The sequence below is a fragment of the Rhinopithecus roxellana genome, chromosome 1 (assembly GCF_007565055.1).
Source record: "Rhinopithecus roxellana isolate Shanxi Qingling chromosome 1, ASM756505v1, whole genome shotgun sequence".
NCBI lineage: Eukaryota > Metazoa > Chordata > Mammalia > Primates > Cercopithecidae > Rhinopithecus > Rhinopithecus roxellana.
The window spans coordinates 170234559-170248593 of record NC_044549.1 but is presented as its reverse complement, the minus strand read 5'-3'; positions in this window follow the sequence as shown (position 1 = coordinate 170248593).

Here is a 14035-nt window from a genome sequence, read left to right as displayed (position 1 = left end):
AAGCCACTAAGTTTGGCTGGTAATTTGTTATACAACAATATACAACTAATACATGCAAGGAATATGCAACGTTAAGAGACTAGGTAAAGTGGCTAACAAGAGTCAGCCCCAAGTACATTGCAATTAAATAATAATAATAATAATAATAATAATAATAATAGAGCAAGAGCAGGGAGTGGAGAATTCCAGGGTGAAACTAAATGACATAGAGATAAGGAGGCAAACGCAGGGAACAGCCAGCTCACAAGGCAAATGGGAGGCTGTCTTTGTTAATCCCAGAATTAGAATTCCTGGATTAGGACTGGCCTTCTACATGCTGCAGGCTGAAAGATTTACTTTCAAATATGCATAACCAGTAGGGAAGATAGTATCTGAGTTTGGGTTACCCCAGAAGGAGACGCTGAGATGAGGATTCAAGTGAAAGTAGTTAATTTGGAGGTGATCACAGAAAATACCACTAAAAGAATAGCGAAGTGAGGCAGGAAAGAGAAGAAAGCCAACAAAGAAGGTGTTATTGTGCAAATTACCACTGTGGGCAACTAAACTTTAATGCCACTGGGGAAAGGGAATTCTGGGAGACAGGATAGAGCAAGTATCTCAGTTATCTTATCCAGGGGTGAGGGAATTGGGGTATTTATCCACCAACTTTTGTCAGTCATTGGTTGAGGGAGGGCATTAATTCCCAGCACCTATAGCCTATAAAAACATAGAGATACTAGCAATTAGAAGTTAGACAGCATGCCTAGACATAGTAAGTGCCAAAGGAACAGGAGTAAGATTCTGAGATTATCTGCTGTATATAGGCCCTTAAAACAGCCTATAGTTATTTAGGTACCGGCTACCTACGATCTACTGAGATGGAATTACTGAAAATTAGTGTTATAAAAATCTGTTGAAATAAAAAAAAGGTTGCTTTTTAAGAGATCTGAACAATAGTGTCTGAGCTCAAATGAGCTCAGTCTCATTCTTGCTTTACATCTTGATTTGAGTCAGAGACTGTGAAAAGTTACTAACTTCTCTGAGCCTTAGTTCCTTACCTGTAAAATGGACACAATAATACCTGCTGCACTTGGTAGCTGTGAGATAAAGTGAGGAAAACGGGTAGGATAAAGACAGATAATCAGTTTTTAAAAGAACTTTTTAAACTTGCAATAATTTGATGATGGCAACTTTGAATATACGAAGGATTGTTCAGACAAAAACAATAATACCACTTAAAAGTCAATATTTGGTATACTTAGGACAAAAAGTTCAACAATGCCTACAAGTATCAAACTACTTAACCTATGAAACATTATATAGACAAATACTTCTTGGCATTTTCTTTCACATTCCAGTGTTAAAATAACATTAGAATTAAAAACCTAATATTGCTTTCAGGCACATCAAACAAAAAAATGTATCATTTCTTTAAACCTGCTTTTTCTATAAAATTTTCTTTATTAAAGCTGTTAATATGTGAAAGAAATACACAATCAAAATGGTTAAATTTACCTAAATAAGTTGGCACTATTAGGTAAAAAATAAACTTCAAATTTTAAAAAGCAAAATAAATAAAATGGAGGACCAGCAACCCAAAATTATGATTTTTAGTTGTAAAATTATACTAGTACACACAAAATTTATCAATAAATACAGTTTATTGATAAATTCCAAACAAAAAGGTAACTGGAAGCACCTATTTTTAATGAATTTCCTTCTGGAAAATTCAGAGCTGCAGCCAAACTTAAATTCATGAAAGACTGCCAAACAAGCTAAGCAGGCCTAATTGACCAAAAACAAATAAACACACTCCAAATATCTGAGAACTGAATAGAAACACTGTACATTCTTGTAAGTATCCCAGGCTTTATAAAAATAGTTCCAAAACCCTGAAAATTTCTGATACACACAAATATGTAAGGTCACATAAAAATTAGCAACACTATCATTATGATGCATAAAATTACCAATCTATGACAAACTTCCTTGATGGCAAATATTTATTTTCGGCCAATTTGTTGTTTCAGCGAATTCTTCTGGAGTCTCCAGCACAGTCTGACATGTGGTAGATGTTTGAGAAATGTTAGTTCCCTTCTATCAGTATGTCTACAGTACTGTTAAAGGAAGAAAATATCGACGAAGATTTTTGACACTCACCTCCAAGCCCAAATTATCCCCAAATAGGGCCTTTTGGGAAAAGTCCAATTATGGGAAATCAAACAGGAAGGTTGCTATGAAGTGCTTTGGAGTTGTTCATGGAAAAAAAGAATAACCGAGACAGAGGCAGTGGTTGGGCACTAAGAGAGAGCCAATCAATGCTTCTGGACAGTGGTCCAATAGTCTAAGTTGCATTCCTCAAAATAATAATAATAACAATAAGGTCTAGAGAGTCCAGAAGCAGAGCTTGGAACAAACAGACAAAATGAAATGGCGGAGAAGCTAAGTCTGTGAATGCTAAGTATCTCTTAAGGCTTTTTTTTTTTTTTTTTTTTTAAATTAAACCAGACACAAAACCGGAGATGAATCCTTACTGAAGTCAGAAAAGACTGAAAGCCTCTGATGTCAATCACATATATAATCCTGCAATAGAAAAGGATGACTCAATAGTTCAACACAATTCAATAAAAATATGTCTTTAGAGAAGCCTCAATTTCCTTCACAAGAATTTTGTATTCATTGGAGTTTGATTATTAATTTATCCCAAAGACTTTATCACTAAGAATGAGCTATCCCAGTGAACATAAACAATCTGGTTTTAATGGCCTAACTATAAAGAACTGTATTAATAAATTACAACTTGGCACTTTAGCTGACTGCCCACTTATTGAGTCTGGCCACAGTTGAATTAAAAGTCACTGAGAATCCACATTTAAAGACATAAGACTCTGGTTGCTATGATTTGAGTGTCCTCCTCCAAAGCTCAACCCCAGGCTCAGCCTGAAACAATTCGCCAGCCTCACATTCCTACAAATCCATTCTGTGCTTGGATGTCAGTAGTTCCCACCAAACTCTCTGAATCTATTAATCAAATTCTTTTCACATGGTTAGAGGCAATTCTGTGTGGGGAGTTGTTAAGCAGCTTTGTCTCTCTTCTAGAGATCCATGATTAGTTGTTAAATATCTCAGTCTTGTTAGTTCCCAGTTGCTGAAGTGGTGAGCCACCCATTGTTTAGACAGTGGGGCAATAGCTCTATCCCAGACAACAGCTGTGCCACCTTTATTTGAGAAAGTCTATTGCCAAAGTTTTTTGCAAGATGAGGGAAAGGAGAAGATAGTGCTGATTTGGCTCAATGTTTCTCTTAGAATGATTTTATTTGCAAAGCTTTCGTCCAGATTTAGAGAAGGTCTCTGCCTTAGTACTACTACTAATAATAATAACGACAATAATAACAATGACCTTATCCTGGTGGCTGCATTCCATCAAGTTAAGACTTGTAGAGAGCTGTGAGGGCGTGTCCAGTCTTCAAGTGGACAGACTTAGCCCTTGGATGATTCAGATTGTGTTTACCCAATGGCATCAGCAGCTCCAGCAGGGTCATTGGTCTGCTAAGCAGAACTCTGTCAGCTGAGTGGCTAGTTGTATTTGTTTTGGGTGGTAAGAAAGAAAAGCTTCTATTCAAAACGTATGATTTGTGACCAAAGTATTCACATGATCTCAGTCTTGACTACTTTGGCATGAATGAGTAATCAAGAATATAAAAACATAGTTCAACCTCTTATGACCAGATCTTGTTTTAAAACAGTATTAAGCCACCACATCAAACTTTCTAGCATGCAAAACTATCCCATTTTCATAAAGCCAAATTAACAGCCGACTGACTGTATGCCTCTTCTTAACACACAATGACTTTGGGAGTTACAAATGTTTTTTGTTTCCAAGACAGAGTTTCGCTCTTGCTTCCCAGGCTGGAGTGCAATGGCACGATCTCGGCTCACTGCAACCTCTGCCTCCTAGATTCAAGTGATTCTCCTGCCTCAGCCTCCCAAGCAGCTGGGATTACAGGTGTGCACCACCACACTCGGCTAATTTTGTATTTTTAGTAGAGACGGGGTTTCACCATGTTGGTCAGGCCGGTCTCAAACTCCTGACCTCAGGTGATCCACCCACCTCAGCCTCCCAAAAGGCTGGGATTACAGGCATGAGCCACTGCACCCAGGCATCACAAATATTTTTAAGTACACACTTTAAATATACTTTATACACTGTACTTTCCATCTACAGTCTCTGAGGTATTAAGCAAGTCACAAACCCCTCTGAGCTTCAGTGTTCTTATTTGTAAACTTGGGATAAGACTCACTTAACAGGTAGTCATTGAAGGCCTGATATATGCCATTCATTATTATAGGTGATTGGGATACCGAAGTGAAAAATAAAAATAAAAATTCAAGCCACTATGAAACTTTGATTTTTCTGCTCCTCAAGATTGTTTGGAGGAGTACAAAAGAGAACAAAACAAACATAACATTATTAGTACATACTAGGTACTCAATGTTAGGTCCTCCAGCTAATCCCCCTCACTCAGTTTTGTTTCAGTGTAATAAGTGCTGTGGAGAGAGGGAGAAAATGTAGTGAGTCACTTCTGAACTGACTTTAAAAATTGAAAACACAAACCTCATTCAGGCCAATTTTTTTTCAAACTCGAAATTTTCTGTGTTCACTATTATCCTCAAATACCTAAGTTCTTACCTAGTATTTACAATGATTACTATAAAAACAAGCAAACAGATAAATTTGGTTTATAAGAAAATGAAAAAATGTTCTTTAAGATAGAAAACGTGTAGAAGTTCATTTCCTAGAGTCCTATATATGGTATTTCCCAGAATGACCTGCCCAGAAGTGGAATAGACGGAGAAGCAGGAAAGGGGTATACTGGTCTCTCTCTAAACACATTTTCAAAAAGAGACACCGTCTCAATAATTTCTAAATTAATATGTTTACAAAATGGTGTTTGGAACTACTACAAACAAATGAAGAAAGATAGAGGGAATGTTTAAAAGATTACATAGCGGGAAGACAGGGTAGACAAATGGTGCAGCATTCCTCCCCACCAATGCAACAGGTCTTGCCCAACCCTGCAGACATAACCACTATGCCCTCCCTCCAGGGAAACCACCTCTGATTTTAGAGCCCTGTATGTCTCTAACCCAGCCCACAGTCACTAATGGGTGAAGAATAATGGTTCTACACCATGACCACATTTTTCCCATCAGTCTTACTCTCACACCACTTGTTTACCTTGCAAATCATCCACTACTGCAAACTAAGTAGCTATAAGCCAATCTAGTAAAGATCAACTAGTACGCTTTTTGGATGATATCAATTGCCTCTAAAAATCAGATGTTCTTCATTTGTGTGTCCTCTCAGAATATTTTTAAATGCAAAAAAATAAGATGCATAGGGAATAAAAAGGAAGCCAAACAGTTTGAAATATAATTGTTGAAAAAGTTTTAAATATTTGTGATATAAAAATACATAGAATTCTCTACAAATAAATTAAAAATAGACCTACTAATGGGTCTACCACAATTATAATTTCAAATAATGATGATATTCAATGACATGTTATCTATATGTGTCATGAAAATAAATGTAATATTTGTTAATTACATGGGAAAGCTAATAATACCAGGGTGTGTTGCCTATACTAATAATTGAAAGAAATTCTATATTTCAGCTCAAGTTAGTGAAAATAAAAATGTAATTCTTTGTCACATCCAAGAATATGAACTCTTTGGATTCTACGTATGCAAAGGGTCCATAGACTGCAGGTTAAGAAACCAGATTAGAGGCAGAAGATTGCTCTAAATCTCTCTACAACCTCACTACCAGGTAACAAAGGAAGTACATGTCTGACAGAATCCTGTCATTTAAGTAACAGGCAAGCCCAAAACAATATGCATCCTGTTCTTTAAACCTGATGAAATCTGAGCCCTCTTTCTTTTTAAAGCCTGATAGCACCTTGCAGGAAAGGCTTACCCAAGTCAAATGTGCCAAATTCTAACACCACAATTTAATCCTCAAGTAGAGTCAGACATCCAAGAATCCTTCAAATTAGTGACTGAGGACAGACAGAACATCTCAGGAATCATGCGCAGGCACTCTTCAGGGCTGCTGCACACAGCTGTGCTCGTTGAGCACTGCATAACCCTGTAATCAAATGCAGCACCCCGTTGTCATTCCTAAGGGTACAGACATTCCTAAGGGTGTAGACATCCTCAGGGTATAGCTGGGCTCTCATCCTTCTACCTTGTTCCAAGAGGCAATGCTCAAAATATTTAACATCACAAATAGCACAGACTACCCAATCAGAATGGATGCTGACTATAAAACAAGTGCAGTCATGTACTGCATAATGCCATTTTGCTCAACAATGGACCACATATATGACAGTGGTCCCGTAAGATTATCATAGAGCTGAGAGGTTCCTATCACCTAGTGACAGCACAGCTGTTGTAAGTTATAGCCATTGTACTATCATAGCACAACACATTACTCACATGTTTGTGGTGATGCTGGAATAAACAAACCTACCATGCTGCCAGTCATATAAAGGTCTAGCTCATACAATTACAAACAGCACATAATATTTGATAATAAACAACTATGTTACTGGCTTATGTATTCATCATAATATACTTTGCACTCCTAGATACATTATATAATATTCTATATATTAATTAACATATATCTAGAAGGAGTATAAAGTATATTTTATATAAAATGTAAAATATATAGATATATAAAAGTTTAGGAGTATAAAGTATGTTACATATATATTATATAATTTATGTAATAGAATATATATATTTTTGAGACAGTTTCACTCTTGTTGCCCATTTATATAATAAAGTATATTTTATATATTACATATTATATATAACATATATATATATTTTTTTTTTGAGACAGAGTTTCACTCCTGTTGCCCAGGCTGGAGTGCAATGGCACGATCTCGGCTCACTGCAACCTCTGCCTCCTGTGGTCAAGAGATTCTCCTGTCTCAACCTCCTGAGTAGCTGGGACTACAGGAGCCTGCCACCACGCCTGGCTAATTTTTTGTATTTTTAGTAGAGACGGGGTTTCACCATGTCAGCCAGGCTGGTCTCAAACACCTGACTTCAAGTGATCCAACTGCCTCGGCCTCCCAAAGTGTTGTGATTACAGGCATGAGCGCCCACGCCTGGTTACCTTCTATATATTTTTAAAAGTTAATTGTAAAATAGCCTTAGGCAGATCCTTCAGGAGGTATTCCAGACGAAGGCATTGTTATCATAGGAAATAACAGCTCCATATATGTTATTGTCCCTGAAGACCTTCCAGTGGGACAAGATGGGAGATGGAAGACAGTGATATTGATGATCCCGACCCTGTGTAGACCTAGGCTAATGTGTGTTGTTTGTGTTTTCATTCTTAATTTTAAAAGTTTAAAATATAAAAACAATTTTTATGGAAAAATGCTTATAGCATAAAGATATGAAGAAAATACTTTCGTAAAGTTGTACGATGTGTTTGTGTTTTGAGCCACGTGTTATTACAGAAGAGTCAAAAACTTAAAAAAATTTTTAAAGTTGTATAAAGTAAAAATGTTATAATAAGCTAAATTTATTATTGCAAAAAGAAAAATATTTTTTATCAATTTAGTATAGCCTGAGTGTTTAAAAAGTCCACAGTAGCATGCAGTAATACCCTAGACCTTCACGTTCACTCACCATTCACATTCATTCACGGACTCACCAGAGCAACTTTCAGTCCTGCAAGCTCCATTTATGGTAAGTGCCCGATTCTGGTGTGTCACTTTTAATCTTTTATGCCAGCTTTTTGCTGTACCTTTCTATGTTTACATTTGTTTAGATGCACAGATACTTATCACTGTGTTTTCACTGCCTACAGCATTCAGTTACAGTAGTATGCTGTATAGGTTTGTAACCTAAGAACAATAGGTTCTACTATAAAGCCTAGGTGTGCAGTAGGCTATCCCATCTAGATTTGTATAAGTACACTAAATAATGTCTGTAAAAAGACAATGATTTACACAAGACAAATGTTTGCAAAAGACAAAATTACCTAATGACAGATTTCTCAGAATGCATCCCTGTCATTAAGCAACACATGACTATGGCATAGTCATGACAGTATGTCCTAGCCGAATTTCAAACTTGTCTTATTCATGTAAGGGTGGGAGTATCTTCTAGGGGCATCCCCATATCTTGACCACTAAATTTCACCAATGAAAGTCCATTTCCAACCTATCATGTACTCATTAACAAAGCCTGTAGTATTGATCAGAAATCAACTTAAGTAAAACAGTCATTTATAGTAACCATTTCTGAAGTGTGGCCTCTTGATTAAATTCTGGTTAATTACTTCTGAAGGGTATAGTCCAGCAACTATATTTTGCATATGGATTAAAATGAACACAAATGCAAATATATATCACACAAACTATACTAAAAGTTTTTCTAAAGAATTATGAACCAGCCGAATGCAGTGGCTCACACCTGTAATCCGAGCACTTTGGGAGGCTGAAGCAGATGGATCACCTGAGGTTAAAAGTTCGAGACCAGCCTAGCCAATATGGTGAAACCTCATCTCTACTAACAATACAAAAATTAGCTGGGCATGGTGGCAGGCTCCTGTAATCCCAGCTACTCAGGAAGCTGAGGCAGGCGAATCACTTGACCCTGGGAGGTGGAGGTTGCAGTGAGCCGAGATCCTGCCATTGCACTCCAGCCTGGGCAACAGAGCAAAAACTCTATCTCAAAAAAAAAAAAAAAAAAAAAAAAGAATTACAAACCAGATACTCAATTATCACTACTTTAATAAAAACAATCTATTAGGTTTTTAATATGACAAACTATCTTTGAAGAAAAAAAAAAACTCTTACACTTATCATTGGAAAGAATTCAAAGAAAACTTTATTTTTGAGTTTGGGTGCTGCATTTTCCCTCTATTAAATGGCATTTTACAAGTTCTGGGAAATCCCCAAACTGCCATGAAGTTTTAAATGAATCAAATCCAGCAGGGAGAGCCTGTCATCCCCTTTACAGAGCATGAAGGGATATAGTTTTTAAAAGCTTGTCTAGAGAGACTAGAAAAGATCAAAGTTTAGAGCATGGAAAAATTGTGATGAAAACAGGCAGAGATATAGAAGAAGATAAAGTTGTTCTTTTAAAATGTTGAGTTTGAATGGGTGTGAGAGAAATAGACATTTGTACAGCACAACCTGAGAAGCAGAAAAACATGATGAGTGAGACTGAAAAGGAAGGCATTTGGGCAGAGATAGATTTCTATCTTCCTGCTCTGATATCAAAGCAATCTCGAGCACTTAGACAGTAGTACTACATTCCACTAGGATGCACCTAGTGAAACTGCTTTTTAAAAAAATCAAAGTCAGGATTACGTGAAAGAAATGTATGAAGGTAAGTACTCAGCTAGCCCGGAAGTCAAAAAATAGCCCAAACAAAACTCTCAAACAACGGTGTAAAAGCTAGAAAGAGAAAACGGCAGCTATAAAAAACAGAGATGTACACTAAACTAGTTCTGATAAAAAAAAATTGTAAATAAACAATGATATTTCTAATAGCAGATTTACTGAATCCTGACCCAAACAAAGACAACTAAGATTGCCCAGGACTCAATAAACAGTCATGACAATAGTTGAAAACACCATTTTCTTTTCTTCTGGGATGCAGCTTGACTGTATTTCCCAGCACCCTTTGAGGTACTGTGGGCCAAGTGACTGAGCTCTGAACAATCAACTGTGGATGAAAATGACCCTCACTTCAAATCTGACCCACAAACCATTCATGCACACCTCCACAGTTTTTCTTTCATCTTCCACAAGCTTAATGGTTGGAGAAGATTTTGAGGACCTGCAGAAAAGTTGGAGCACAAGGAACCTGGTTTCTGAAAACAATGCATAGAACAAAAGCAGTGCACAAAAAATATGGTTACCCATGAATGGGGGGACTGTGAGCAACCCTTTGCTCACTTCCTTTCAATTTCCTGTGCTCCTTTACATTTTTATAATAAGCAAACACTAAGAATCTTTTTAATATTTTTCATTTCCTTTTAACTTCCTCTACTTCTCTAAATTTTTATAATAAGCAAACATTAAAAAATATTTTTGTTTTATGATCTAGTAAGTTAATATATTTAAAAAAGCAAAAATGTTAACTTTCTAAAAGTAAAATTATTCCTACTTTCTTTTAATAATTCTAGAAGGAGGGCTGGGAATGCTCTCAGCATTCAATAAATGTAGTAAGAAAGAATGAATAGTGTATTCGTTCGTGCTCACACTGCGACAAAGAAATACCTGAGACTGTGTAATTATAAAGAAAAGAGGTTTAATTGGCTCACGGTTCTGCAGGTTGTATAGAAAGCATACTGGATTCTGCTTCAGGGGAGGCCTCAGGGAGCTTTTAGTCATGGTGGAAGGCAAAGCGAGATCAGGCATCTTATTTGGTGGGAGCAGGACTGAGAGAGAGGGGAGAGGTGCCACACGCTTTTAAACAATCAGATCTCACAATAACACATTCACTGACTATCATGAGAACAGCACCAAGGGGGTTGTGCTAAGCCATTCATGAAGGACCACCCCATGATCCAATCACATCCCACCAAGCCCCACATCCAACACTGGGGATTATAATTTGACATGAGATTTGGGCAGAACACAGATCCAAACCATATCAAATATTTTCTGATACCCTCAACATTTTGCTTATTTGTCAAAGCTTCTCTTAAAATGTGACAACCTCAACTAAAATGCTTGAGACAAAAAAAAAAAAAAAATACTGCATACATTCTCCTCATGGTGTAAAGCACCCTGTGCCTACCATCCTTACTGTATGTAGAAAACGTCCATGACTGTTTTCCACAAACATAATCAAAGACAGAATTTGAGATTTTTTTGGTTTTTAGAAGGAACATTGCACTGTTGGCTCATATTGATCTTATAATCAACTAAAATCCTCAAGTCTTTTTCACATAATTTGCTTTCAAGCCTGATTTACCTCATTCTGCACTTGAACAATTGGTTTTATTTACCTCCAAATGCTGGACTTTAAATTGATCCTTGTTAGGCTTTATCTTATTTGTTTTGGTCCATTGGTAGATTCCATTGAGATGCCCTTGAATTCCTGATTCTGCAATGTTGCATATTACCTATTTCTCTGAATATGATAACGTTATTACCTCCTCAGTCTCCAAAGTTAAAGACAAAATTGTTAAATGAGTATGATAAAATTAATGATTCAGATAATACCCTAGTACCTGGCATCAAGGAGTCAACTGAAGCCTACTCGCTAATGAGCCACCAAGTCACCAGCTGCACCATCCACACTAGACACTACCCACTGGTGGGATGGAAGCTCCAAATACACTTTCTACTCTATATAGGAAGACTCAAGATTCAGCTACCTAATCAAAAACTGATATTTGCATCAACAGGTGCTTTGCCCATTTTTTTTGTTACAAACTATGAATTTCATTTTTAAAAAATCTATTGTCTCCCTTGATCTGGATTTCTGTTTGCCTCATCTGTTTGTGGAATTATTGCTACCAGTCCACTAAAAAGTTGAAACCTACATTATTAGGGGTAGGGAGGCTAATGGGTCTCTGACATAATGTTCCATCCCTTCACTTTTATCTACCCTAAGATGAATCAGTGACATGCTCTTAAAGTTTTTGACATTCTCATGCTTTCAACCAGTTCTTCCTACTGGCCAGGATATGGCAGTTTCCCTTATTGCTTCCTCTACCCCATGGAAAAAATAGTCAGCAAAGCTAAGTAAAAAAATTGTGGGAAGTTACAGGTTACAGAAAAAAACATTTAGGAGATGTCTGAATAATTGGCATCTCATTTTACTCATATTTCTTATTTATCACTTTGGAAATCTCTTCCAGTAAGGCCTCATTCAAATTCTCTATTTCTTCTGGGCATATCTATATTATACTCCTACATGTCATGATTCCAGGAATGCAGAACCTCACCAGATGGGTGGTGGCAAAATGGAGGAAGACATTCACAATTATGAGCAGTTCTAGTATAATATAGAGAACAACCAACCATCTTGGTTTGCCTGGGACTTGCAGGGACTTTTAGGACACAGGACTTCCAGTGCTAAAAGTGGGAAAGACCTGTGCAAATTCAGACGAGTTGGTCACTTTAAAATAGTAAACATCCTGTAATCCCAGCATTTTGGGAAGCCAAGGTGGGTTGATCATCTGAGGTCAGGAGTTCGAGACCAGCCTGGCCAACATGGCGAAACCCCATCTCTACTAAAAGTACAAAAATTACCCAGGTGTGGTGGCACATGCCTGTAACCCCAGCTACTCAGGAGGCTGAGGCAGGAGAATCACTTGAACCTGGGAGACGGAGGTTGCAGTGAACCAAGATCACACCACTGCACTCCAGCCTGAGTAACAGAGTGAGACTCTGTCTCAAAAATAATAATAATAATAATAATAAAATAGTAAACAAACGCAGTATCTACCTTGAAAATCACTAAAAGTTTTCTCTAAATTTATATTTCCTGAGTTTCACATAGAAGTGTATTTCTCTGTGATTTTGCCTTAAAACCACCATAGGAAACAGCATATAGTCCCTGACAAAATGATGGGAAAGGAGTATCTTCAAATACTTATTTTAAACTTACCTAATAATCTTTCTCCCCTCCTTCTTAATCTCTGTGAGATACAGGTATTAAGACTGAGTGGCCCTTAAAATTTTTTATCAAATTAATCTACTTCTTTCTGTCTCCACAAGCACCACCCTAGTTCAAGCCATGATCAATGAACACTTGCCTGGATTTATTTCAGCCACCTTTTACTCATACTTTTTCAAGCTATCTATAATGGACAGTTGGTTTTCATTTTTGCCTTTGTTTTTTGTCTAATTTTCAATCCATTATGAATGAGCACTTTTGTAACGTACAATGAAAACATGTTATTAGGAAACTAATCATGCACTTGGTTGTACAATGATGCCAAACTTGCCCTAAAAGTTTCTAAAGGCTTCTTCTCAGTTTCTGTACTTACTTCACCATGGGCCAGTAATAAATAGTCTGTTGGTCAATAGCCATCTATGGCTCACACTCTGAATAACGCTATTCTAGTAGATATCATCACTTCCACTCTGTCCCCTATTCTTCCTATCAAAAACATCTAGAATGATCTTTTAAAATGTAAATTAAAGTATTTCAGCCCTCAGCCTATAAAATAACTGAAGAAGGGGGGATGTTAGTAACATAAACTCTGGACTGAACTCTGGAGCCAGACTGCCAGGACTTAAATCTCTGCTCCACAACATACTAGAGTTTTGTGACCCTGGGCAAGCCACTAAATAGCTATGTGCCCCAGATTCCTCATCTAAAAACTGAGATAATAGCATTTACTTCATAGGGCTACTGTAAGGATTAGACACATAAATTTCTGTAAAGTGATTAGAACAATGTCTAGTACCTACTAAGCATGTATGCTGCTTCTACGGTTATTTATTATTAGCATGGCTGTTAACATCCTACCTTTATAAATGTTACAACCTACAAGTTACTCCCTATCTCCCCTGCCTCATCTAAACAACAAAGTGTCAAGCCAGCTCCTATCACACAATAAAAGAGAGATACATTAAAGACCATTTGTGGTAGATCAGATCATTGTTCAGCAAATATTCACTCCCTTTTCTCTACCTCCGTGGGAGACTTTGCACTTGGTCATGTGATTTATTTAGCCATTGGGACATTAGCAAGCATAATGTACCCAGAAGCTGCTGCAGTTGGGCTTCTGCCACCACCATGAGAAGAACAAGTCCTAGGCAGCCCACTGGCTCCAGAATATTGAGAGCAGCATGGATCACAACTGAATGGAGCCTGCAGCCAGCACCCAAGCCCAGGCAGCCCCAGCTGAGCTCAACAGAGCAGCCCTGGCCAATCACTGTGTCCCTGAAATTGTGTGGTGGTTTTTTTTGTTGCTGTTGTTGTTACACAGCAAAAGCTAACTGTTCACAGTATCCCACCTCTGTTCTTCTTTATTTTAAATTCTTCCCTGCTT